We start from the raw sequence: 26,253 nt of genomic DNA, 5'->3' as shown, positions 1-26,253 counted from the left end.
CAAGACATTTCAAATACACCTTTATTCATCTCTTCCACACAATGTAGTTGCTTCCATCAAACGTTAGACTATCCTTCTTGAAAAGAATACCTTGAGCTACCATCCTAGATCTCCTAAAGTGATTAAGCTTCTACCAAAGGATCTTGCTATGATACCAATTGTTAGCAACAATCAAGAAGGAAGACTGAGAGGGGGTGAATCAATCTTCACCAGAAATTTGATAATCAAACACCAAAGCATAAACTCATAAACTACAACAATTGAAAGATAAGAAAATGAGCAACACAACACACAACACCAATATTTTGACATGGAAAACCTAGTTAAGGGAAAAACCATGGTGGGAACCTACCCACAATAAGATGATACTCTGCAGTAGTATGTAAAAATATTACAATGGGGAATGCACATGCATTTAGGCACACTACCTAGGCTCCTTGGAAAAAAGATATATGCCAGAAAGGCTCCAAACCTCATGGAAGTCTCAGTGACTTACAAAATGAATTGGACTATAATCTAGAAGAAATGAATTGCAAAAGTAGCATCTACGTATGCCTGATAATAGTGTTGGTTAAGCACATTTGTCTGCTCTACAACACTGATCTCACCACAACACTTCACCAAATGATATATCTCTTTTTTTTCACACACAACTCTCTCTGATAATGTAGACATCACCTCAACTACTAAATTACATAAGTATATCACCTATATATACAAATTATCAACCTTGACAACAAGGTCAGCTAAACCCTCAACCTTGAGGTCATAAATACAAAAATTTCATTACATGATATAAAGATTGACCACTAGACCAATATTATGATTTACTTTACATAGCATGGACCTAATTAAAATTAAAAAATGAACATATCCACCAGAAATTGCACCAAGATCAATTGCAACATGTTACACCACGAGAAATACCACATAACACACAAATCATCACAAGTTGATAGAAATCACCAAAAATCACACAATGATCAATACGGATCATCAAAACAAATAGGACACAATTAGGAGACATCAGAACACACATTAGAATCATCAGGAACAGTTGCACCAACATCTCAATTCAAATCTTCATTGGTCAACATCTCAAAGCTCAAGAATACAACTAAACAAAAACTTTCACAAAGAAAGATAACTTGCAGGTCACCAAATCACAAACCATTTGAAGTGATGATACACAAGATCATACCAAACAACATCCCAATGTCTCAACACAAGATCTGATCATACCATAATATACTAGAGGGAATACTGATAGGAACACCAATAGGAAACACCAAGAACCGATAACCAAAGAGCAACAAACCGGATCAGAAAATCTTTACAAGCTCACCGGAAAAACTCACAGGAATATGTTGACATCAATGACAACAACATATCCAAGTCCAACAACCAAATCCAACAAAATAAAACAATCTGCCAACAATCTCAATGGCTCAACATACCCTTGTTCCCTCTAGTGACTCCAAGACCCCTGAAAAGGATTCTACTCAATCAAAATCTTCTCCCAAAGGGGTGCTCTTAGATGATGATTGGGGATCTCTAGATTTTAACCCTACTTTTGTGAGACAATATAGTGTCTCTTTGAAATGATCTAAAGTTGAGAAGTAGAAAGACAAGGATAAACCTAAAAGGCAATCCAATTTGTCTAAACAATTAAGTAATAATTTTGTGGCTGCTTCTAATCCAAACAATTCTTTAGAATCTTATTCTTCTTCATCTAATTATGGAACTAAGACGTATGAGGCCCCACCATCTCTTTCTGATATGGCATCCCTTTATGGTCTTGGTTTTCACATTTTAGCAAAGAGTGGATAGAATGGCAATGGTTGTGGCATAAATGAACAAGGGATTAAAGTTTCTTTAGAAAATAACATGCGTGAAGCTTCATTCGGACTTGGCTATAATCCTTCAAAGCCTACTAAAGCATCTAAAAGACCATCTCTCAATGTGAATGTTATATTTAGTAGTTATGATGACTTCCTCTTAACTAAATCATCGTCTATCTCCCAACACACATCCCTCTCATAAGGAAATTATGACAATTGACAAGTCTATTTATGAATCTCCTCAAGAGATTTCCAATCCTACTTATGATGCTTTATCTTATATTTATTCTAAAATCCTCTCTTATAGACATAAGGCTCTAATGAGTTATACTTGTCCCTTTCCTAAGGTTTCTTGTATTGAAAAGAAGCATGACTTAGTGGCCTATTCTTCTTCTACAAACTACTCTCTTAATCAAGAATTTTCACTACTCATCATCTTATACATGTTTTTCCTCTCATCAATGGTAGAGAACCTAACATGTTATAGTCAAATTCTTCATCCAATCTATCATAAATTTAAATAACATTAGTGGCTATTATGTTGCTCATAATTATGTTATATTATTAGCTCACTTACTCTTGGCTTATTGTCATTCTTGATGGTACAATTTTACGTGTAATCATACTTTGGAAGCAACATAATAGCCTATTTTTCTTCCATCTCTTGTCTCACTGTGTGTGGGGAAGGAGTTATTTCAAACATCTCTCCTTCTTAAGATCAAAATTTTCCCCTTTGTGAAGTAATGTCTTCTATAAGGATCTCTTACTGATTATAGAGGTGTATATCCCTCTCTCATATTGGAACAAGTATCCCTGATGAGGATCTTAAGTACATATCCTTACTTGGACCTCTTCCTTGGCATGGAAGTCTATAATCATGCATAAAATTCTCTTTGATGTCCTTACCTCTATGATTGGGGGCCAAGGGTGGTATTTCATTCTTCTCTCTTTCTCCAATGATTCACCTTTCCTTTGTTGAGTTGAATTTTTCAAATGGATTTCATATCTTGCATAGAATATGTGTTCCCTATTTAGGACTTATTCTTTGTTGGGAATGATAAATCTGTCATGAATAATCTCTCCTTAGTGAAAGTGTGTAATCCTTTGCTAAGAATCCTCTTTTCCTCAATATTGTAGAAGGTGTGTATTCTTATTTTCCTTCTCCTCTCCTTCAAGATGTTATCATTATCAAATATCCCCTCCATGCTCAAAGCCAAATGTCTTTGAATAATGATCTCTATCTCGATTTTCAAAATTTAGAATTAAGTCTCTTTCTGAACCCTAATTCTGCATTTTCCTAATTAATCTTTCATTTGTGTTAGAGAGCTCCAATCCTTACACTCTTGGTTGTGTTGGAATTATGATTTAGTTATCTTTCTTACCAAATGTTTATTTGTCAGTTTTGGTCTTGTATCAAACTTTTTTGCGAGAATTTGCCATCAATTCTCCTTAACAATTCGATGTGGTAAACATGATAACTAGTTTCACCTCACTAAATTAGCAAGTTGAAACAGGGGGGGTATATAGCTACCCATTAATTTCATCAATTCCCTAGTAAGCATTTAGGTGATTTTGTGATTTTATCTAACATGTGGTTTTGCAGGATGCGGCTCCTAACAGTGTATTGTAGATACCGTTGGGGGCTTCATCTGACACCTTATGGATATATCCTTTTTCATGAATGTTTACTTTTCTATACTTTACCTTTCATATGCATGCAGTGTCATATGACCACTAAAGTGGGGGCTAAATGTAGCATCATAAATTGTACACCCTTAATTGGGTGGTACAAATCCACACTTATCTTAACACCTGCCTTAGTGTGTTTGCATATTGCATTTAAAATTCCCTTTAACCATTTAATTAATTAATTTAATTAAATCTAAAGTTTTCGTTTATCACTTTACACATCATAAAATTGGGACCTCTACCCTAAGTGTGCCCCTTTTTATTTTATTCTCCCAATTAATCATTTCATCAAATACCCTAATTATGTCTTATTTCAACCTTCAAGGCCCGATTTCACATATCTAGACATCTCAGATTTTCACAAACTCCTGGAGTTTTCTTTAAAATCACAATATCTTGCTTCCTCAAAAATTTGGTGAAAATTTGGTCCGACCGTGTGATCAGACCATGTTGGTACCAACATGGTCCTAAATTTTTCTTCTCGAATTTTGGGAGCATGTTTTGGCTATATTTTAATATTCAAATTATTGGCATGTTTGGAATAACTGATGAAGATGAGAGGATGGTGAATGACTGTACTACTAGAGGAAGGTGACACGATTAGTTATTTATATTGTCATTGATGTCAACCAGATTCAACTGATGTTTAATGATGTTTACAGTTTTTTTTTAATGATTGACTTGTTCGTTAAGTGATTGGGTCTACTGGAGTAAGAGTTTGACAATTTGACCGAGTTTATCGGCAAGACTGCGAATTAGGACCTTAATGGTAAAGCAGATAAGTTTTGATGGAATTAGGTGATTGGTGATGTTTGGTGACTTGTGGTTTGATACATAAACTTTTATGATGAATTTGAGTATGTAACCAGAACCACATCCTATGATGGTTATTGGAACGCATGTTTTTAATTTCTGATGAAGTTCTCCTAGGGTTTAAGAAGGGTTTAAGGACTGGTAAAGAATTATCTTAACTGGTAATGATTTTTGGTTTGGGAGTGATCTACATAAAGTTCACGTGTTGATGATAATGTGACACAAACCGCATGATGAGTTTGAAAGATGTTTTGGTGCATTTGGAGAATGAATTTCTTAGGAATATACAAAGTTCTTAGCAGAATGTCCTAAGGGTTTGACTTTGTACCAGATCAACTCGCTGTGACGACTTATGATCATTCAACGACCGATATTGATTTTTAATTTATTGTAATGATCCCTATGATGATTTGTAATGAGTTGTAAGGATCTATGATGATCTATGTAGTAAGTCTTAGGGTTTTGATGTCAACCTATTTGTAAAAGTAATTTATATTGGCAAGGTTGATTTTTTGGTGTGTCAGTGATTTTGAGAAATGTGAGAAGTCGAACCAGTGTGTGAGAAGATCTGCTAGAGATATGCAGACTTAGAACTTAATTAGATCTAATCAAGCAAGAAGTAGAGTGCTATACACATATCATTCACTATTATTCTCTAACAATTACAATAGCTAAAATCCTTTATCCGAGTACATCCTAACATGCCTCACATTATTAAATCCTCTAACAGGGTGACTCAATATTTGAGTCCTAAATCCTCTTGCGAGGTTGATCCTAATAGATCAAATCTTCTAATAGGGCTGAGGTAAATCCCTTAACTGGGTGACTCCTAAAAGGGTTTGCTTCTAATAGGGCATCATTGTAAGCTTCTAACCAAGCTTCACTCCTAATAGGGTGCATTCTGAAAGAGTGCAAAATATTTGTGGGTACCAATTCTTGCCATGGTTTTTCCCTATTTGGGTTTCCACATGAAAAACATGGTGTTCACGTGTGGTATGATTTTCTTTTGATGTTCATGTTCTATTTCAGTTAACCGGTAAAGACAATTTATATTTGTTTATCATATTTCTTAAAGTGATTACTGGAATTGATGATTATATGATTGATGAAGTATTCTGATCAGTTAATAAGTTGGTAACTATGTTTGTTGATCTGATATTGAATTGATGGTTCATCTGATCAATAAGTTTACATAAGAAGAAATGATTATCTAGATCTGATATGGAAATTTGTTATGAAGATTTGGTTTAAGTGTTTAATGTTTTTATATCTAAGATAACTTTGTTGTGGTGTTGAAAGTTTTAGTTTTTGTTAATATTGATTCACCCCCCTCTTAGTATTAAATGGGTCTTCTAGGTTTATCAATTGGTGTTAGAGCATTGGTCCTCTATGTGTTGAAAGCCTAACAGCTTGAGGGAAAGATTTTGTAAAAGATGATGAAGAAGGAGGGTCCCAAGTTTACCAAGGACAACTACTAGATATGGAGTGATTGGATGAAGATCTACATTAAAGGAATGGGTTCACAATACTAGAATCATGTGATAACCAAGTATGATGCACCTACTACCAATCCCTTGACACTGAATGAGTTCAATGAACAACAAGAAAACATTCAGGCTCTTTAAGAAATTGTAAGTACTATGTCTGACTCTGAATATATTGATGTTCATGGATTAGAAATTGCAAATGAAGTATGGGAGAAATTAAATTTAATCTATGGAGGAGATGAGCAAGTACAAAGGGTAAAGGAAGAGAGTCTGAGAGGAAAATTTGATGATATGAAAATGGTTGACATTGAGAATGTAACTCAATATGGACAAAGGTTTAAGGAAGTTGTAGGTGGAATAAAGAGTGCCAAAGGTAAGATTGAAGATGATACTATTGTTAGCAAAATACTTAGAACTCTTTTACCGTAGTATTCTATTAGAGTGTTTTCTATTCAAGAACTGAGATCCATTTCAAAAGATAAAGTTACCATTTATTCTTTAATAGGAAAGTTAACTGCATTTGAACTTAATAGTTTTGATAATAGTGTTTACAAACCTTTTGAATTTGCCTTTAAGGCTTCAGTAACCGGTACATCAACAAGGAAAGGAAAATATGTTTTTTATAACCATGACTATAGGTCTAGTCATGGCTGTAGCAGAGGTGATGGTGATGATGAAGATTATCTGATGGAACTTGAGGTATTACTGGCTAGAAGATTCCCTAGAGGAATAGGTAAATATAAAGGTAAATTTCCCTTGAAGTGTTTTCCTTGTAGTAAGATTGGACACATAGCTTCTATCTGCCCTAAAATTGATAAGAAAGATAAGTTTAGGGGATTGAAAGGAAAAAGAAAGAAACATTGCTATGTTGGAGTGGATGAAGGTGTGACCGATGATGAATCAGAAGAAGATGTCAATGAGGAGATAGTATTTGTTGTTGTGAAGGAGGAACTGACTGATAGAAGGCTTTGGTGTCTCATATGGATAACAATGATGAATGGATAATAGATAGTAGTTTCTCACACCACATGACTGGTGACAAAAGTAAGTTCCTATCCCTTGAAGAGTTTGATGGAGTTGTTATAAGATTTGGTAATAAATCTCCCTGCATGGTTAAAGGTAAAGGATCAATTTCATTAAATGGGAAGAGTAATGCAGATGATGTCTTTTGGGTTGAAGGAATAAAGCATAACCTCTTGAGTGTTGGACAACTTAATGATAAGGGATATCTACTTAAATTCAAAAGTGGAGTGTGCAGGTTTCTTGGAAATAATGGAGAATTTATTGCTACTGGGAAGCACACTAGAGGTAATTTATTTCATTTGAATAGTAATGTAAATGATTGTTTGGTGGCGAAGATTGAAGACAAATGGTTGTGGCACAAGAGACTCTATCATGCCAATTTTGACAATTTGATTAAAGTTAGTAAGTCAAGTATTATTATAGGCTTGCCACATCTTATGAAACTGGACAATGTGTTATGCAGGGATTGTTAGATGGGTAAGATGAACTCTGTATCCTTCAAGAGTAAGTCTTTTTCTTCAGAGAATATTCTTGATTTGGTTCAAACCAATCTTTGTGGTCCTATGAAGACTAAGAGCTATTTTAGCGATAAGTATTTTATGATCTTTACTGATGATTATTCCAAAATGATGTAGGTAAATATTTTAAGAGATAAGCCTGAGGCTTTTAGTAAGTTTAAAGCATTTAAATCTCTTGTTGAGAAAGATATCGAGAAGAATCTAAAATGTTTGAGATCTAACCGGGGAGGTGAATTCACATCTGATGAGTTTGTCAAGTATTGTGATGAATATAGAATTAAGAGGCAAATGTTAGCTCATATAACTCCACAACAAAATGGGATAGTAGAGAGAATGAATAGAATAGTTGTTGAAGCTACTAGAACCATGTTGATTCAAGGTGAAGTACCGAAGATGTTTTGGAGAGAAGAAGTCAGCACTGTTGTCTATACTTTAAACCATGTACTTGCCAAAAAAGGGTAATAACAAAACACCTTATGAATTATGGCATGAAAAGACTCCCAGTATAAGCTATTTCAAAATCTTTGGGAAAATGTTATATTAAGAGATGATTTCATTGAAAATTTGATGCTAAGTGTGATGAGGGCATTTTTCTTGGTTACTCTACAAGAGTAAGGCATTCAAATGTTATAACAAGAGAAGTAAGAAGATAATTAAGAGTGATAATGTGAAGATAGATGAACTCATTGAGAAATTTGGTGAGTCTAGTAGATTTGAGTCTGAGAAAGATGAAGAAAGACTTGTGTTCATAGAACCAAAAAAGCAGAAGACTATGAGAAAAATGTTGCAGAAATAGGTGCTCAACTGGTAAATGTAGAGAGTGATGAAGAGGATGAAGAACATGAAGCAAGAAGCACAACACTGGAACTAGTTATTGCAAGGTATGCCAGGTTAAATCACTCAGAAGAACAAATAATTGGAGATAAACATGTTGAAGTACAAACAAGGAGGTAATTCAGAGAAAATTCTTGTCTGATTTCTACTATTGAGCCAGAAATAGTAAGAGAGGCATTAAAGGATGATGATTGGATTAGTGCAATGAATGAGGAGTAAGATCAAATAGAGAAGAACAAGACATAAACACTTGTTCCCAGACTAGAAGACAAGAATGTGATTGGAACCAAATGGGTTCTTAGAAACAAGTTAAATGAAGAAGGAAAGGTTGTGAGAAATAACATAAGATTGGTTTGCAAAGGCTATGCACAAGAAGAAGGAGAATATTATGGTGAAACCTTTGCACCTATGGTGATAATGGATGTTAAGTCAGCTTTTCTCAATGGCATCCTTGAAGAAGAAGTATACATAGAACAACTAGATGGATTTGCTTTGTCTGAAGACAAAGATATGGTTTGCAAACTACATAAGGCACTATATGGATTGAAGCAATCAGAGAGAGCATGGTTTGAAAGGTTGCATGCACAGCTGATCAAGATAGGATTCCAATGTACCACTGAGGACAATAACATATAACTAAAGACTGATGGAGAGAAAGTATTGATAGCTTAAGTATTTGTGGATGACATTATCTTTTGTGGTAATGATGACTTATGCAAGGATTTTCTAAGGAGATGAAAATGGAATTTGAGATGTCTCTTATTGGAAAGATTAAATTTTTTATTGGGTTGTAGGTCTAGTAGTTGGATGGTGAAACTTTTATCTGTTAGAGTACGTATGTCAAAGAGGTCTTGAAAAAATTTGGCATGGAATATTGTAAACCGGTTGGTACTCCAATGGTGATAGGCTTCAAGTTGTCTAAGCAAGATGACTCACCATCTATGGATGAGAAAGAATACAGGTCTATGATTGGTAAATTACATTATGTCATTCATAATAGACCAGATATTGCATGTGTTGTTGGATTGATTGTTATATTTCAAAAGGATCCCAAGGAAACTAACTTGGTAGCAGTGAAAAGGATATTTTGGTACCTGAAAGGTACAATAGATTATGGTTTGTGGTATCCTTAAAAAGGAAATTTATCTTTGGATGTGTTTACTAATGCAGATTGGGCAGGCAATGTAGATGACCAGAAAAGCACTACCGGTGGAGCTTTTCTTCTTGGAGGTAGATTGGTTTCTTAGACAAGTAAGAAGTAAAATTGTGTTTCTCATTGAACAATAGAGGCAAAATATGTTGCAGCATCATTAAATTGCACGTAGGCTATCTGGATGAGACATGTGCTTCAAGGATTCAAATTTGGTATGTCTGAACCAGTAACTATTTATTATGATAATACTAGTGCAATAAATATTTTGAAAAATCCCGTGTTACATGCAAGAACAAAGCACATAGAATTGAAATATCATTTTATAAGGGAAAGAGTACAGGAAAAACAAGTTCACATGGAGTATGTGACAAGCAAAGAGAAACTAGTAGATATTTTCACAAAACCATTGCCAAAGATAACCTTTGAGTATCTTAGAGGTAATATAGGGGTTAGATCCCCTACTCAGACAAAACTAGAATGCAAAATGCATCAATTTAGTGGGCTTCATGACTATTTTTCACTTCGGATTGATGAGATGCAGGCTACTTTGCAGGGGGAGCAACTTAGATGTGTTTGTAGACATGTTGAAGACAACAACTGCAATAGACTTGATGATTTGTGATGGTTATGCACCTTTGGCATTGCTGTCAAAAGAGGAGAAGAAATATGATTGGGAGAAGAAATATTATTAAGAGAAGACATATGATTAGTTGGAGTAGATATAGTGTAACCGATAGATGTGATGCAATAGAGAAGAGAAGAGTTGCAGAGAAGGTCCATAACAAAGGTTGAGTATGTTGATATTTAGTGTTGCCATCAATGCCAAAGGGGGATATTGTTGGCATGTTTGGCATAATTGATGAAGATGAGAGGATGGTGAATGACTACATCGGTAGAGGAAGATGACATGATCCGTTATTTATATTGTCATTGATGTCAACCAGAATCACCTGATGTTTAATGATGTTTACAATTGGTTTTTGGTGATTGACTTGTTGGCTAAGTGATTTGGTTTACTAGAGTAAGAGTTTGACAGTTTGATAGAGTTTACCAGCAAGACTGCGAATTAGGACCTTAATTGCTAAAGAAGATAAGTTTTGATGGAATCAGGTGATTGGTGATGTTTGGTGACTTGTGGTTTGATGCATAATCTTTTATGATGGATTTGAGTATGTAACCATAAGAGAATCCTATGATGGTTATTGGAAGGCATGTTTTAAATTCCTGATGAAGTTCTACTAGGGTTTAAAAAGGGTTTAAGGACCGGTAATGATTTTGGTTTGGCGATGATCTACATCAACTTCACATGTTGATGATAATGCGAAACAAACCGCGTGATGAGTTTGAAAGATGTTTTGGTGCATTTGGAGAATGAATTTCTTGGGAATATGCAAAGTGCTTAGCAGAATGTGCTAAGAGTTTGACTTTGTACCAGATCGACTTGCTCTGATGATTTATGATCATTCAACGACCGATATTGATTTGTAATTCATTGTAATGAACCCTATGATGATCTGTGATGAGTTGTAAAGATCTATGATGAACTATGTAGTAATTCTTATGGTTTTAATGCCGACCTATTTGTAAAAGTTATTTATGTCAACAAGGTTGATGTTTTGGCATGTTGGTGATTTTGAGAAGTGTGAGAAGTCAAACTAGTGTGTGAGAAGATCTGCCAGAGAGATGCAGACTTATAACTTAATTGGATCTCATCAAGCAATCAATAAAGTGCTATACATAGATCATTCATTGTTGTTCTCTAATAATTACAATAGCTCAAATACCCTAACCAGGGAGGTCCTAACATGCCTCACATTGTAAAATCCCCTAACAAGGTGAATCAATATCTGAGTTCTAAATCCTCTTGTGAGGTTGATCCTAATAGATCAAAGCTTCTAATAGGGCTGAGGTAAATCCCTTAACCAGGTGACTCCTAATAGGGTCTACTCCTAACAGGGCATCACTGTAAGCTTCTAACCAAGCTTCACTCCTAACAAGGCACATTCTGAAAGAGTGCAAAATATTTTTGGGTACCAATTCCTACCATGGTTTTTCCCTATTTGGGTTTCCATGTGAAAAACATGGTGTTCACATGTGGTATGATTTTCTTTTGATGTTCATGTTTTATTTCAGTTAACCGGTAAAGATAGTTTATGTTTGTTTATCAGATTTCTTAAAGTGATTACTAGAATTGATGATGATATGATTGATGAAGCATTCTAATCAATTAACAAGTTGGTAAATATGTTTGTTGATCTGATATTGAATTGATGGCTAATTTGATCAATAAGTTTACATAAGAAGAAATGATTATCTAGATTTGATAAGGAAATTTGTTATGAAGTTTTGTTTTAAGTGTTAAATATTTTTAGATCTAAGATAAGTCTATTTTGGTGTTGAAAGTTTCAGTTTTTGTTAATACTAATTCACCCCCCTCTCAATATTAACTGGATCCTCTAGGTTTATTACAAATCCAAGAGATTGGTGAAAAATATCAATTCTAAGTTGGCCTATGAATCAAATTAAAGTCAGGGTCTCCCACATAAATCCTTTCTTTCCTCATTTGAAGAATCTAATGAAATCCAAGATCTAGTGATTAAAGGAGCCTTTTCTGAAGTGAAAGTATAGGTTATGTGAAGTGTACAACAACAAATAAAGCATTTATCAATCCTTCATCAATCATCTTCAACAAAAATTAGGAGCTTCGAAGACATTGAGGAATAATAGGAGATCATCGACTGTTGATTGGCTTGTACCTCTCCCTTAGTGTTTGGTATGGTTTAATGTTATTTTCATGTCTTTGTATGAGATTCATGACATTTATTTTCAGATTTACAATAATCCTTTAGATCCATTATTTTGGAGCATCAACATTTACATTTACAATCATTTAGGGTTTGTTATCCAAAGCGTAGGGTAGAACTTTAGATCTACTTTCTTGTTCATTTAGGATCTTGCATACACACATGATTCTTGCACACATATTTTAAATACATTATTAACTATTTGTGGAGATGGAAATCACCAAAAAAGGGGGTTTGACGAGGGAAAAACCCTATATAGCTACATAGACACCATTTTATGAGCTGCAGGTACAGGTATAGGAATCTTACAGATGCACGAATTTTGGGACCAATGAAAGAAGAAGGTGCAAACTCAGCTTTAGAAGAAGATCTCAGATTCCAAGGACCAAGTCATGGTGCCTTGGTCCAAGACTAGGGCGTGGTACCCTGGTCCTCCTAGTTTTCTTGTATTTTTTGCCAGATCTACATCTTCGACTCTCAGGACCCCAGATCTATAGTTCCAACTTCCTATCAATAGAGGGACGGGGGCACCCAATGTCCTAGGATCTACTAGTTTTGCATTAGTTTCAGTAGAATGTGCACCTCTAAGTCCCTTTTCTAGTCCTTCTTTTAGTATTTCAGATTCAATCTAGGCTGAATCTGTATTTTTGGTTTATGTGCACTTCATCTCTCATCTCCTAGAATAGTTGATCATTGCATTGCATTTTGCAAATATCCTCTTCATTACAAAAAAGAAATAGAAACCCTAAGAGATATTCCTTTACCCTCTCTCTCTTACAAGAAGTGGTCAAACTGAAATATCTCCCTAAGTTCTTTTGTATTCAAATGTGTACATGAGAGTGGAATTAGATCTTAGTTACTTGGTTCCATTTTCATGCTCCACACCCACCTTTTGTGATCTTATTAACTCTATGCTTCCTTGATGACATCATGACTCTTTCATGATGTTTTCATGTACTTTAATGACATGACATTAGACATGAGAACTATGCATGGTAATTCATTTTCATAGACATGATTGATGTTCTTATGCTTATGGAGATTGTGGTTATTTTTGGATATTTGATTTGATGAGGAATTTTAGCTAATTAGTGTAGTGTAGTTACATTCTAATTAGTAGATGATTTACTTATGTGAATAATAAAGTATATACATTTATTGAGATAAAATTTAATGTGTTGAATGTTCATTTGAGATGGTATATGAAATTGTACAATTCGTATGTGGTTTCATAAATATTTTTGCTGACAAGAATTTTGGAATATGATAATTGTTTGAAATAAAATTGTTGATATATGTTAGGTTTAATTTTTTTTGGATTGGCATAGGAATAAACCAAATGCATTACAAAACCACCATTAACTCAAATGGATGTTAGGTATAGTTGTTATATGTTGTAATGTCTACCAAAATACCCTAGATAAATATAATACTTAACTAACAAATAGAGACAAAAATATTTTAAACTCCTATTCACGAAACATAAATAAATCATTACAAAAATGCATATATCCAACCATCCAATAGATACATGGCTAAACATAAATGAATGAACATATTACGTAAGTAGAAATATTATAACAACTCAACATAAAACATTCCCTAGGGCATCTCAATGATATTACTTAAGTAACATAAGATAACAACATCACATTCATTAATCATAATCAATCCTACTTTAACATTACTCTCTAATAAATTACTTCCTTTAATGCATAGAGAATGATCTTTTACTTAATCATCATGAATGAAATCTATCATATTCCAATACCCATTAATCCATTTAGGTTCATTTTTAAAGCACCAATACTAAGTGTTCCTAATTCCCCATTTCTCATTTATCATCATTATATTTTAAATCATAACACCTACAACATGCCTAATCCTTTTTCTTTCTAGAATGAACAAGAATACATCATGATATAAATGCATAATCTTAACCAAGGGACAATCACATCTAAGAGGTACCAACTTCCCAATCAAAGAACATAAACAATCAATCCAAATATAATTGAATAACTTTTATTTAACCATGATTATAATTTCTTATTTCATAGATAACATATCCAAGTTATAAGATGAATCCAACAAGGATTATAATTGTGTCCTACTACATCAATCTTATATAATTAAGACATAAGCTCTTTTTACATCGAAACATACCTTTAAGTCAATAATTACATTTATCTCTCAATCCTATAATTACAAATGATACATGAATCATATTACACCAATCTGCTACATAAACTATCCATATGTTGAAGAGATAAGAATCCAATCTATGCTCAAAGCATCCAATGAAGAACATCCCAATGGAAGAAGGCATCAAACCACCTAACCATGTGGAACCAAAGGAACCACCCCCCATGCTAGGAGATGACACAAGGTCTCACTCATAGTTTAAACCTAGGTTGACACCTAGAAACCAAAGAGATACAACAATACCAAAATCTCAACTGGAAAGCAACCACATAAAAATAAGCCAAATCACATCACAAGGATAATCATAAAACATATAAACTCTTAGAGGCGTACCAACAATCAAGGCATAAGGAACAAGGACACATGCAGGAAAAGAGTGTCATCACATGATATCCTCACATAGAAGGGAATAATGCCACACCGTAATAGACATGTCACTGCATTCTATCCTCACAAAGAAGGGATACTACCAAACCTTGATAGACATGTGAAGCCATCTCAACCTATGAGAGAATCAAGTGAGATTGAATTATCATCTCTATGATCTTCCCAAGCTCATCTCAAGTCTCCACTCAAGGGCCATGAGGTGGGGCACCGAAACAAATTCATTATATTTTTTAGGTGAGTCCTAATTACCCAACCCAACTAATTAATTATTATAGTTCCCACTTATTTAAATCAAGGAAAACACACATTCCTAGTGGTCTAGACTCCAAGCATCCTTACAAGGAACCCCTTGATAGCCTATTCTCTCATGACTTTAGCCATCCCATGGAAGTGCACTCTCCCTAACCATATTCCAAGACCTTAGGGAACATAAATCACAACAACACCAAGATAACAAGGAGGCTCAGCCATAACATCATAAAACATCCAAATAACATATACTGTAATGCCATGCCAGGAAACCCCGAAGGGATTAAGCTATAACTTAAGAATGGAGTGCAATAATTTTTTTTTAAAGATAAACACAACATTGAGATATAACGAGATATAAAAGATTCAGATTACATAGCGGAAAACATCAACTAACACCTAAAGAGTTTCCCAACGAGATTACTTAAATTTCACAATTCACTTAACTCACACAATTAAACCAATAAGTTGATTATCTTAATAATGAGATAATTCTTAATCAGGATAATTTCTTTCAAAAGATGGAAATATAATTCACAAGATAAGGTTCATCCATTAAGATTTATTCATACCCATCATTCATACTTTTCATTGAAATATAAGCCATGCATCTAATATTCTAACACACTAGAATTTCATCATAAACATATGAGATCTTTTCAAGCATACTTAATTTTCTTAACAACAACTAAATATATTCCATTATACTAAGCTACATTCATTCATGATCCAATTTACTGCATTTAAGAAAGGACTACATACAAGCATTTAAAGTTAATTCCATCTTATCCACTTATACATTCTAACATAAGCTATTCATACATGATAAATTGAATAAGGGAAACATAAGAGAATAACAACACATAACACCATAATGATCTCGAAGTTCACCCCTAAAGGGCTACATCTCTAGGTCTACTCAACTGCAAGACCCCTCTGATAATTAATAAAGTTAAGAATACATGAGGTTACACCATTTACAATCTGGCCATCAAGGCAAAACATAATCAATATACAAATGACCGCATCGATCAATAAATACATAAACGATCCCTAAAAAGAAAAGGATCCAGCTGAACATAATCAAAGCTAATACAAAGGTTCATTGGAGCATCCACAAAACTGAGTCATCACCACCCAAGGTCTAACATGAAACCAAGTACTCACAAGGGTATAGACAATAGGATGACCCACAAACATGCTCCTAACAGGACAAAATGACAACACACTAGCGAACATGGGGACAAGTGTCATCACACAACCTGGTATGGTTACCATGGTAGGTCTTCATAGGCTCTGGCCCCATACATTGAGTTATCTTGGCAACCTAATCCATACCTCTAGCCCATCCAAGCCTTATGTGGACCCACACATCCTCTCGTGAAGACAAGGATGATGGTTTGCCATTTCAGGCCTTCTCACAGCATGTTGAGTCTGTGTTAGCACTCGTCCCATGTGTGAGGCACAATTATCTTACTTAGAGATTACATTCTAATCTACTGTTAGGTTATCACTTATTAGACTCACTTTCGATGGGTTACCCAGCAACCACTTTCCCATACGACACTAGACTATACTCGGACGAGCTCAAAAACCAAGGAATACACATGGTCAGACGAACGGAGTTCAAAAAGGAGGGAACAACCATCTGATCAAACATGACTCAAAAGGGGTACACTTACTGACGGTACTCTAACTAGAGACCTGACCAACTATGGTCAACCATGAATCATCATTCGACACCCATATAAAGGATATGATCAATACAATATCACAACAAATAACAGTCAACTCGAGATCGAGGATAGAAACAGGTACCCAAATCAACCATATGACATGGTCCAATCAAACAAAGCAAGGCATGCCATTACTGAAGCAAAAGCAAATACAGAAATTAAAATTGTATTGGCAATAACCAGAGGATACAATCTTTCTTCAAATTAATCTAGACATTAAATGTCAATCAAGTTTTCTAAATGATCTAAGTTAGATTGCAGTTATCCACCTCATCTAGGTACAGGTTGTTCTTGGTTTTCTAACTCACTGATGTTCAATTGCATCGAACATACATAAATACGCCACTAAGAGTTATTAATCCAATTTCACATGAATATAATTAAACAACCATTTAACCAACTAAATAAGATATTTAATCTTCAATTAAAACATCATTGACATACTGGTTCAAAATAAATCCTACAAATTTGTCTTTTCCAGAACCAATTTACACTATACAGATCAAGGAATTATACATATTTAAGGAAGCCAAATAAAGAAAATCCATTCCTAGATTAATAGATTCTTTCCTTAAGCATATAGAGAAAAATACTAAAATTAACTATTAATTAATGAATATATTTATTAATCCACGATTAATTAAATATAACAAATTAATAATTAATAACGGAATTAACAAATTAAGCATTTAATTACAAAAATATGCATTAATATTAAAATAAGATTTGAATATTAATTATTGTATATTTAACAATATACAATTGATTAATAACAAATTTATCCATGAAATATTAATTAATGCCATTATTTATTCATAATAAAAAAAAACTTAATTAACAATTAATATTAAATTATATTAAAATATTATATATATATTTTTTAAAACTAAAAAAAATATATTAAGAAAAACCTGTTTTTTTTTTTAATAACAAAATACAAAACAAATTGGGGAAGCGTACCCACGTGGCCCCCCCCCTGGGAGCTCATGCTACCCAAGGGTAGCAAGCGGTATCCTTGGGCAGCGCTGCTACCCAAAGGTAGCAGTAGCTACCTTGGAGTAGCACTACCCCTCCACGTGGTAGGGGAAACTCTCCACGTGGGGTAAAGTATTATATTTTTTTTTTTTAATTTTATTTTAAATTTAAAAAAAAATCACTGTTGAAAAAAACAACAGTTTCTTGCCAGTCTCAGCAGAGACTAAAATAATTAAATTTTTTTTTTATTCTCCATTTGTAATTTCAAAGAAAACCCAGATTGTCTTAAACTAACAGCATATTTGCCAAATAAGATTTATTAACTTCCATATATCCAACCATAGACAAATATCTCTGATTTAAAGAATGAAATTAAAGGTATTTATTTGGAACTTAATTTTTATTTTTTTAAGCAAGGCCATATTTGGGAAAAATGAATCATTTCTCACACAGGATTCAACCAATCTTGTAAGAACACAAACTAATATGCATAGTTTTAAATCACAAACTCAAATTAAATCTAGAATCAATTTGAAAGATTTGTTTTTAACAACAAGCATTTTTCTTTCAACCAACAACACATTTCTTTGGCAACAAGGAAGACAAATAAAATAATTCCTACCTCCATATGCAATCCTGGAAGAGATTTGAAGGAGAGCCCAACCTGCAAGCTCCAGAAAACCCTCTTCCTCCCCCAAACCCCCAAATTTCATCCAAAATATTTTTCCAAAAATATATTTTTTCTCCAAAAATAAATTCAATCCCCAATATTTTCCAAAAGTCTAGGGAGAAGTTTGACCAAAAATCTCAGTTTTGGATTTAAAATTTTTATTTAAAATAAATCACAAAAATACTTATTTCCCAACTATATCAATATATTTACTTACTTTTCAATTCAAAATTGATTTTCTCAATTAATTCAATTTAACCTTTCTATTTCCAAAATGCCAAGAAGATAAAATTAATTCTATTTCAATTAAAATTAAATCTTTCTTTTCGTAGGCATAAACATAATACATTTAATATTTAAATTTAACCATTTAATTGAACTTGCTCCCAATTTAAATCGAGCAATTCAGATTAATGATAAATCACATAAAGAAATCCTGTTTAATTTAGTCTATTAATCTTTAATGCACAAACACATATTTAATCAAATTAAATACTAAGGACTAATTAATCAATTTAACCATACACACCAAACACGCAAACCAAGAAGGTCAACCAGACAGACGACTCGCAAACCCAAACAAAAAGGGAATACCAATGATGACTGATGATGCTTACTTGAGCACGACTATGGTCAAACTAGGGTCTTACGACCACCTAATCCAACTCTAAGGATTAAAGAGGTACACTCAAACCTCCGAATCCAGGCGAAGACGAACCTCGCAGTCATGCGGTACTGTACCTAAAATCTCCTACAACCAAGAGTCATACATGCATACATATATAAACTTAATGAAAGCGTTAGCTCGATATTAATACCATGAAATAGGAACACTAAACAACTTGCATACAAACTGGTGCAAAAACCACATTAACAACTATGCACTAAATCAAAACATCTGACTATAATCATTATATTATGATAAACTAACTAAGATTAAACCGAGATTAGAAATTGATTAGGGTAGGGGTACTACATATACAATAAGAACAAGGCCAAAGCTATAATGCCAACAAGATAAATAAAGAGCCTCAACAAGAAACCAAGTCAAATCCATAAACAAGAGAAAGGTATAAATCCTTTTTACTCAACCAAAAAAAAATTCTAAATTAATAAATTATATAGCATAATGGAGATTTGTATTCTTAAGTTTAGATCATCAACATCTTTTTTAATGTCTAAAAGTGCCTACCAAGACAATGCCATCATGTATATGTTCTTGTTTATTAGATTAAATATCCACACTTTTATTGCTATGAGATTTCCACGATTCATGTTGTAATTCTCTTATTTATTTTTGGATTCGATTGTGTATGCAATTTTTATCATCAACATTTTGAATCACGCTCCTGATTCATCATCAGGATGAAAAGAAATTCCAAGGAGATGAAAAATAGTGAGTTACAAATCTGAGAGAGAATAAAAAGAGATGTGGGAAAGGAGAGGGTAGAAGGACCGGGGAAAAAATAAAATAGTCCTCAGATAGAGCAAAGTAACACTTTTGTAGAGCAGATTAGCACATATGCAAAACAATCTAATGCATTTGTTAGACGGTCTAGCCCATTCATTAGACAGTGTAGCACTTTCAACACCTTTGCACAATATTCCACATATCACCACATATGATTAAAATAATAGCGCATATACAATAATAACTAATACCTTTGCACACAAAAGTAGCACATTTATAATTTTGGCACATTCAATAAGGGTATTAACACATTCACAAAAAGACTCAGTTAATGAAACTATCAAGTTACAAAAAATCCAAAAATTCATGAAGGCTCTCCAGCATGACAAAATCATAACAATAAAGGATGCAAGGACAAATAGAAGCCCAAGGACTAATAAAAACATCAAGGACATAATCAAAACTTAGAATTAATCAAAATTATCATACAAGAATCCCTGATAGAGTTCAATTAAATAAACAATTCATAGAGTGAGAAATGCAAAGACTCTCCCGATCACAAGGTTGACAGATACCACCCAAAATAAAAAAATACAAAGGCTATCCTCATAAAAGAAATGTAGTCAAGGATACCAAAGATATAAGCGACACCCAGAAGATAATGTCGAAATCCATACATGGGATAACATAGGCATGCACACACACATATTCCCAAAAACCATATGATAAAAAATTATGATAAATATTCAGATTTATTTTCTCCATAGACAATCTCACTCATGCATGAAGCATACAACCTTTTCTGAAAAGAAATACACAAGTAATGAAAACATAGCCAACTTGGAAAAATAAAACTGAAGAAGTATAACCAATTCCAGCAAGCTCTAGAAAAAATAATCCGGAATTCCAATAGTGCAGATAATTTTTCAGAAATCTTAACCCCATCAACTACACATGAAAACAAATAAATAATATTTCATTCAAAAAATATACAACAAAATCGACCAACCAAAATAATGCAAAATACTATATTCCATACCAACTCCCTTCCGAAATTCAAGGTAATAATATAAAATAATATTATTTACTTACCCCCAAATCTCAACCAATAGAAATATAGGATAGGTAGAAATATAATATTTTAAATAATCCAAATAGTAAGAAGAGGAATACAATAATATAAATAACTAATAATCAAATAAAATAAGCACAATAAGATATAAAAACCCAATAAATAAATAGCCATAATAACATAGAATCATAGATAATTAAATAATAAATAATAATAAATAAATATCAAATAAACATTAAATAATAAATCTTAAACATCAACAATAAATCATACAAGAATAATTAAATAACCAAACTATATAATAAATTAATTGTAACATTAATAAACTATATTAATTAAATAAATAGTCAAGTACTCACAATACCTCAAGGCATCCTGATGTTGGGTCGAACATCATAACAAAAGACTCTAACCACCGACTCAAGCCATGACATCAACTGACATGGATGGCAACTTAAGCCTAGAGTGTGTAGAGGGAACTCATGCCATCTCCAACAACTTACATTTGGGACGAAGACATGCTCAAACTTGTGAAACTAGGTGAAGTCAATGTTTGGTACCTGCAATCCTGCAACCACCAATAACCATGAGAGAACATATACAACAACATATATCATAAATGATTAGACAAGTGAGGAGAATCACAATATCTTTTCATGCTTTCAATAAGTGAAATGAAATCATATCTATCATGAATACAATAGGAAAACAATTGCAACCATCACAACATCAATTCAATGAATGTAATCTCATAATAGAGTTAGCATAATCAAGATGTCATCACAATCACAGACAATATAATCCATGATAAATAATCAACACATGTAAATCAATAAATGTAAGTCCATCATCATGATAATCCAAGATAAATATCATCATCCACATAAGTAATCATATAGTATATGTCCATATAAATGTCTTGCAACATGAAAATAGTAATTGAGGTAAAGATAAAGTCATAAGAATCAATAAAAGCATCATCATAGAGTCTAAAAATGTTGGCATTGTGTTGTAATTGATGTCAACCTTTATAGGATGGCAACTGGTATGGGAGATTGATGAGTAGTGTTGTCATTAATGCATACCAGAAATGGTGTCTTTGGTGTCCACTAGCATAGCAAGTCACTGGTACACAAGCTAGTATTGGCTTGTGTTGAAGACATAAGGACTAGAGACCTGTATGGTATAACTATCAGTGAAGTTACATGTTGATGGTTGAAGAAGGTATGGTGATGCTAGGATGTTGATTGTGATGAAGAGATGAAATGTTACAAAAAAAATATCAACACTGGAGGGGAAGTATGTGCAGGCCACCAATATGCGATTGGATGTCAATCAATGGGACTCCCACCAGATAAAGTTGCAGTCACCATATGAAGAGATGACTAGCAGTGAATGTACCCAACTGAATCACTTGTGCCTATTTGAAGATATTCCTGCTCAAACAGGGAAGCCATAATTGGTACAATTCTGGATGTAGATGACAAGGATCCACTCCCACCAGTAAGTGGAACTTATCTCCCAATATGCATGGAATGTAGCATATCTTTCTGAGATAAGACAAAATATTTAAAGGCAGGTGTTTGAAGGCACACACCAGATCAACTGGTGAAACACAATGTTGCCTTAGGTGCATGAGATCACAGATATGCACCAGGTCAGTCGGGTAGACATGATGTGTTGCCGATACAGAGAAGGAAGGATATGTTTGTCACTTTGACAAACCAATTGATAGGAGAACCTGTCTATTGATGAAGAAGGCAAGTTTGAGCAGTTGCAGATAGATGGAGATTGGTGAAGGCTGATGACATGGTGTCCTCAAGGTGTTTTACCAGTAAGTATGTCCACTGGTAATGCTGATAAAGTGCAGATGCAAAAGGCTCCCATCTGTTGAAGATGTGCATGAGGTATGTTGGCAAGAGTACTGACCAATTTAGGTGCTCCACCGAAAGAGAAGAAAAGTGAAAGGGTTAAGATAGACTGGTTAGGGTATAAACTAGTAGGGTTTGTGAACCAGTAGATGAACCCAATTGTGTGGTAATTGGTTGGTGGTCTTGTCTGGATTGACACAAAAGACCTAGCAAAAGTGGATGCTGACAAAAGGGGGCCACATGGAGTTGTAGTGGCATGCATGCATGGGTCAGTGTAATGTCTTAGTGAGGTCATTGGTGGTTGGTCCAACATTTAATGGTGACTGTGAAGCTCGAGGAATGGAGATAGAGGATTGCAAGTCAAGATCAAGGAAATTATATAGATCCAATACAGATTGATCTTGCCAATCAAAGTGGGTGAAGGAAACTGCATCACACATGCGATTGACTAGACACAAGATCAAAAATCATGTTACAGATGGCAAATTATAAAAGACATGAATCACAAAGTAAATAGCTAGGCGATGCTCATTGATGGAGTGCGGGTCATCAATCAAGGATATGAGATACGATAAAAATCAGATTGGATGCAAATTCAGTGCATGGAAAAAGTCCTAGCGTGCCAATATTGAAACTCACATTTAGGAACGGAAATATGGCTATAAGAGTACGAGCCAAAGAAGTAGATGGTACTACTGCATGAGAGAGTAAGGTTAGTGAAGATATCCAATCATTCAAGTTCTCAACATCAATCTAAGAAGAGATTGAGTGTGTGAGAGAGAATTGGGTTGAAGAGTTCAACCGATAACCTCCCATTAAGTCTAATAGAGGAGTATACTAGTGGTTATTGAACTGACAAAGAAGAGTCACAACAAGATGAAAACCAACAACAATTGGATAGTAGACATCTGACTGAGTAAAGAAGACCAGTGGTGACTAGCAGCATTGTGACAGAGAGGAAGGAGATCTGATAGAGAGTAAGGGTGCAACAGAGAGTAAGTTGCACTAGGAGATAAGGTTGCAATAGTGAGAAGATGAGCAAAGAACTAATAGAGAATTGGAGAGAGGTGAACTGGTGAAGAGACTTGCATAAGAGTTACAAATCTCTTTTGTAACAAGGATATTACTTTTTTATATGATATATGTTAATTGTAGATCACTAAGTTGAAGCTCAGTGCAGGGGTTGGTGCTTCTTGGGTTGGTGCCCTAAATTTGGGGGTTGGTGTTCTGAAGTAAGTGTGGTACTCCTTGGGCTGGTGCCCTCAATATTGTAATTGAGGTTTTCATTGTGAGGCTAGATTGGAGCAGTAGACTCCAGAAACACTTCTCATCGAGGTTTTTACCATCTTGGGATTTCCTCGTACATCTGGTGTTACATGATGTCCTTTTTATGTGTGATTGCTTTCGTTTTATCCTCCCATCTAACCAGTATGTCTTATTTATGTTAGATCAGTTAATTGGTATATACATATAGAATAGAAAAGGGAAAATATTTGGAAATCACTGATTCACCCCCCCTCTCAGTGACATCTAGTGTTCAACAATTGTTATTAGAGCCCAGGTTTCCAGTTGATAAGATTTCTCTAGCTTAAGTAGATTCTTGTATTTGAACACAATGGTTTGTTTAGTGTCAATCCCTACTCCAATTTTTGATGGCTCAAATTAATTTATTTGGAGTTGTAGGATGGAAGTCTGCATATCCTCCTTAGGGTTTGATGTGTGGATGTTGGTTGTTAATGGATGCCCTAGTCAAGTCATTCCTCCCACTAATTAAGAAGTAGAAAGAAGATACTAGTGTAATGAAATAGCAATGAAGACTATACTCTATGGGTTATTAGATGATATCTCCTTAGAGGTGGATAGATGCAAATCGACAAAGAGTTTATGGGACAAATTAAAGAAGCTCTATGGAAATGAGCCTAGCACTGCAGAACCGGTTTGTGGAAGCAAGAAGGAAAATGTAACACATGAGTCTATAGATGAAGGTAGATCAGTATGTAGCAACAAAAATGATGAAGAGGAAACTCACCTCTTCATGGCTCAAGAATCAAAATATGAGAGGAACACATCTTAGAATGATCATGCAAATCACTCCTACTAGTGAGATGTGTTTGTCAGTGATAGTGAAGGTGAAGAAAAAGATGAAGTAGAAGTCGATCTTGAAGGTGAGTGCACTCAAAGAACTTAGTAGAGTGAGAAATGAATACAAGTTATTTAGGAATCTTGCTATTGTGGAGCTAAACTGGTTAATCAAATGCCTTGAAGATTTTGAGAAATGTATCTTAGAGTTGAAGAATCAAAAAGAAGACACAAAGGAATGCAGGTGTAAAGATCTAGCATCTAAGCTAGAGGCAAAAGATAAAGTGTATCAGCAACTAGAAAGAGAAATGGAGAATCTCTGAAATGACCTTGATAAATGTCAGGATGAGCTCAAGGTAAGAATCTGATATAATGGCAGTAGTGATGCCTTAGATAAAATGTTGAAGAATCAAAAAAATTCTAAGGATACTAGTGAATTAGGATGTGCTACCGGTGAATTCTCTACAAGCAAAGAGACCTTACACAAAGATATTAAATTTGTCTCCTCAAATGGAAATGGAAAGGGTTAGACCTTCATAGTTAGAGATGCTCCAAGAAAGAAGGTTTACCTAACTACAATCAATAAAGACATGATGAGGATGAAGACTGGTTCTGCAAGAAGGAATATTGTAGATTCAAAAGAAAAAGGGAAGCCAAAAGAAGATAGGTTCACCGGTAGCAAAAACAAGAGAAGACAGTTCAAAAGTTCCTTCACCAGTAGAAGACAAAGGAATGTTGCTAAGCCCAAGTCAAGACAAATGTGGCAGAGAAAGGGGTCGGATGGAAGGACTATGGAAAGTGAAAAACCCATGATCCATCCCTGAAGAAGAAGAAGTGGAGATGCCAAACTAGTAAGATCACCTCATGTTTGGTAAAACAAATTTGTAAGTAATATGTCCTCTTTCTCTGGTTACTGTTTTGCATGTAATGATTATGGCCATAAAGAAGAAAAATGTAGAAAGGAATCTGTCATGCCTGTGAAGTTTATAACTATTCCTACAACACAAAACACTCAATAGATCATTACAAGCATGGTTAATGAATTCAAAGAAAGATAAAACCATAGCTAAGCAATCTATCGCCTCCTAGTAAATGCGAGTATGAATTTTGCTCTTAGATCTGGTCATGCAAACTCCAGTGACTTGACTACACTTAAATAGAGGATTTAAATGATAAATGATGCATTTAAGCTAGCGATAATAATGATTAAGCTAGATGATTCCATATGCTAGAAAATAAGCTAGATTTAAGCTAAAATTGAACATGATAACAATACTAAAATGATATTGCTAAGAGCTATATACCAATAGTTTGATTACATAAAGAGCTGATAGTTTGTTGATATCAAGTGGCAATAAGATTCAGATATGCTGATATTGGTTCTGTTGAGAGGGATAGCATAAGATTTTCATTGGGTCAACAATATATGGAGAGATATG

The sequence above is a fragment of the Cryptomeria japonica genome, chromosome 10, assembly GCF_030272615.1.
Source record: "Cryptomeria japonica chromosome 10, Sugi_1.0, whole genome shotgun sequence".
Classification (NCBI taxonomy): domain Eukaryota; kingdom Viridiplantae; phylum Streptophyta; class Pinopsida; order Cupressales; family Cupressaceae; genus Cryptomeria; species Cryptomeria japonica.
The sequence above is the reverse complement of the archived record's forward strand: the minus strand, read 5'-3'. Positions refer to the sequence as shown.